The following is a 3,739-nucleotide window of genomic DNA, read 5'->3' as shown; positions in this document are numbered from 1 at the left end:
AGGAATGTACCCCCAGACATGGGAACAGCAATCATTGAACTGCACAATCTTCATTTGCCTCCCATGGCATTTCAGAAATTAACAGTGTGGGCCTCAGTTGATCTGTTAGGAGTTTGTGCTGCTAACACCATCAGCAGGACTTGAAAATAAGGCATCCTTCCCATGCCATGGCCTCTCTGAAGAATGCCCCCAAAATTAACAAACCAACCAAATCAGGCAGCAAAGCAGCAGAATACAGACCCACATACAGGCTCCTGGATGGGTTTAAAGGCCAGGCCATCAATTAAAGTTCTAGATCCATTTCCTGTGCTATCCCACCTTCAAGTTTGATTGAACAGGGCAAAATAGCTACCAAAGCTAGGTGTAATGGAAATGGTCATGCAGCAAATCAAGTGGCAGCGACAGCAAAACATGTGCCTTCCAAGCAAAACTCTCTGAACCAAGCCTGTATGTTGGAAATACAGCTTGGGAACAGGGAGTTAGTAAAAACCCCACCTGTTTGAGAACAGCAGCCCTGGCCGTCCCGGGGTGCTCAAGCTATGGTCTGCCCAGGCAGCTGCTGGCAGCTGCAGCCACCAGCTGTATCCCAGGGGACCCTAAGAACAGACCCAGCTCAGCAGCCATGAAAACAGTACCATGAAGACAGGAAGCAATTGTTGGTGTGCATGCCATCAAACTCCAGGGAGGATAAATACTGAATAAAGGGAAGAATAATCTCTTCTCTTCTCTTTTGACTCACTTTATCTGTCCTATTCTCCCTATTAGATCTCTTCTCCTGTGATTAATTCTCAACATGGTATTTTTAATAGTTGTATATTTCATTCACATTTGATGTTTAAAGAAGAAGGAAAGATAAAATAATGAAAATCCTAGAATTAATGAACATTGACCTGTAACCTTGAACATCAGTATTAGCCAACTGTAAGTCTATCCTCTGCCAAGTAACTGTACCCAGGAAATAAACACTAGTGTCTTAACAGCTGTCCCAGAGTCTATATCCCTATGACTACTCTTCTTGAACAGAGTAAACTAAATAAAGTTATGTGAAGTTATCAGACATGATCTCATATTCAAAGAACCACTAAAATAACATTCTAAATTCAACCATCTAATGTAATTATTAAAGTGGAATGTGGTCTGTTTAGTGTTGTATTGATTTAAGCCACTTTCTCTTAATATGTAGCAGTTGTCACTGCTGGCATTGGCTTAGTGCTGCTGATATCCTTACATCTTGAACATCACTTACATATCAGTTAATAATGTTGATGATCAAAATTTATCCCATAGAATTTAAGATCTTCAGTGAAATGTTTAAAGACAGTGTTAAGAGGGGAGGATTTGTACTTACGGGAATAAAAGATGAGAAGTAACAAGCTAGAAAGCATAAGACACTTCTCTTGTCATTCTAGAAGAAGAAAAATAGTGACTTCTCATGTTCTTTTCTGTGTAGGTGGGTGAAGGGGAAGTTCTCAGAAAAAGGACTGTGAGATGTGGGGCACTCTGCCTTTGTCACTACAATAGTGTCCTTCTCCCTGGCCTGTTAATGTTGAGCCTTCCTGCCTCCTTTGCTCTTGTGCACGTTTATTCCTCCTCAGTGGCCTCATTCTTTCCCATTTTTACTTTCTTGTGTGATGACCTCCTAACCTCAACCTCTTATTTTTACATAACTCTCTTCACTGCCACATCTCAGCCTCCTGAAAGCACACACCCCTCATGTGCACACACACATATCACCAAGAATGCCTTTCACTTCTTATCTCTTCTACCGTGAGTTTATATCCATTATACATGAATAGAAGGCATACATATAGATGTATATGCATGGCTCTATACACAACTTGTGAAAGCTGGGACTGGGACGGTGAACATACCTTTTTTTAAATATCTCTGTGAAGTTGTGCATATCCAGGCTTGCCAGTAAGCTGTGCCAAGTATGCTCCATGCTAGCCTGGTCAGGCAGTTGCTGAACTAATTGTTTGTGCTACAAGCAGAACAGCTGATGCTCTGGAGTAGCTGAAGCCAGTGGCCCTGCTTCTCTGCAGACAAAAGTCTGGAAGAATAAAGGAAGAGAAGTGATAAAAACTGACAGAAGACAGGAGAAAGGCATTTAACTGCATTTTATGGTCAGTAAAGAAAGAAATCTCCTTCCACAGCATGCTTGGTCCCATCCTAAGATGGCTGTTTAAAACAGCATCCTGCCTGAGCTGACACACTTCTGATGCACTCCAACCTCTCAGCCCAAAATGTCAGTCTCACAGGGCACCAAGAACCAAACCAGACATTTGGGGCACTGCCCAATTATACTTAGAGATATATTTTTAGGTTTGAATGTATCATAATTGTGCCAGCTCTTCTGCATATGTGTAATGAGTAATACAGTATTTGGCACTAATCTCTAAGGCTTGTTTCTGCAGTGATGTGGTTGAGAATGCCCTTTTTTATTTTTAAAACAGTATTGATTCCCCGTTGATTCAGTAGAGAGAATAAAGAAGAGAATAACAGTCTTGTAAGTGTGAATTCATATGCTCAAAAAAAGAGAGGAAAAACAGCAAAAGAAATCCCCCTGGTAATACACTCAATCTTTGAACCCCACTTGTGATATTCTTTTTCCAGCTGTAGAGCAGGCAGCACTGCTTTACATGCATTTACTCTTCTTATGTAAAGTGAAAAAAAAAAAAAAACAAAAAAAAAACAAACCAAAATCCAAACCCTCGTCTTCCTTGAAATCAGATGTTCATGTGAAATGTGCAGTTTATTGCTGAAAAGGTTGTGTGTTTTTTTTTGTCTCAGTGGTAGCAGTGCAGAGGGAAAGCAAAAGTAACTGCTTCCAGCAGAGGGAGCTCCAAAATCTGATTTTTGGTTTTTTTTGGTAGGGGTGACAGATGGTGCTTTCCTTTGAAATAGATGCTCTCTGGTAGAATCCTGTTTGTTAACATATAAATCCTTTGATGAATTTCATTCCCTTCTGTTTGGAATTCCTGTCTCTCTCACATACAACCCTTAATCCTAAAATTTTACCAGAATTTGTCTATGCATGAGGGTATTTTTGAGGCTATCCTAACATTCTAAAACAATTTTTAATATTTTGGAGTAAATTTCAACTTAAATTTTGGTGCAGCAGTTGGCATGTTTTTTTCACAGCATTTATTTTAAATGCTTCTGTTCATCTTTTCTAGGAAAAAAAAAAATCACAGCATAGGAATTATTTGTGTGCATTTTCCTAAACTTCCACATGCAAACTCTTTTGGCTCAGCAAACAAGCAAAGCTTTTTCCATTATATAAAAAATATATCTATAAATGTCCATGTGTTTCAACTTCTGGTCAAGTCAGCCAGTCCCAGGTAAAGCTGTTTATAGGAGTTTTAAGCCCTTGCCTCTGTGATCAGCATCTGCTCTTCCCTCATTGTTCAAATTCACTAAAGAGTGGCTGCAGATCCTCATGCCACTTTATTGCTTCTGATTATATTTAACTACTAATCTAACAAGTATTTATCTAATTTGAAGTGTGAAGGATGACATCCATATGCTGTTGCCCTCAAAAATAACATCTACTAAGTATGCTTTAAGTCAACATGAAAAAATATCTCTTTTCATGTTTCAGGAGTACCATCTCTTGTTCATGGTACTTAAACCTTTGTCTCTGTGGAGAAGCAGATCCCAGCTTTCATTGGGCCAGTGGCAGAAATGCTGAGCCAGTGAAGTGTGGAAAACAAAACCATGCTTAGCTCTCCCTTTTGGC

The sequence above is a fragment of the Merops nubicus genome, unplaced genomic scaffold (genome assembly GCF_000691845.1).
Source record: "Merops nubicus isolate BGI_N331 unplaced genomic scaffold, ASM69184v1 scaffold18768, whole genome shotgun sequence".
NCBI classification, from domain to species: domain Eukaryota; kingdom Metazoa; phylum Chordata; class Aves; order Coraciiformes; family Meropidae; genus Merops; species Merops nubicus.
Note: the sequence above shows the minus strand (reverse complement) of the source record.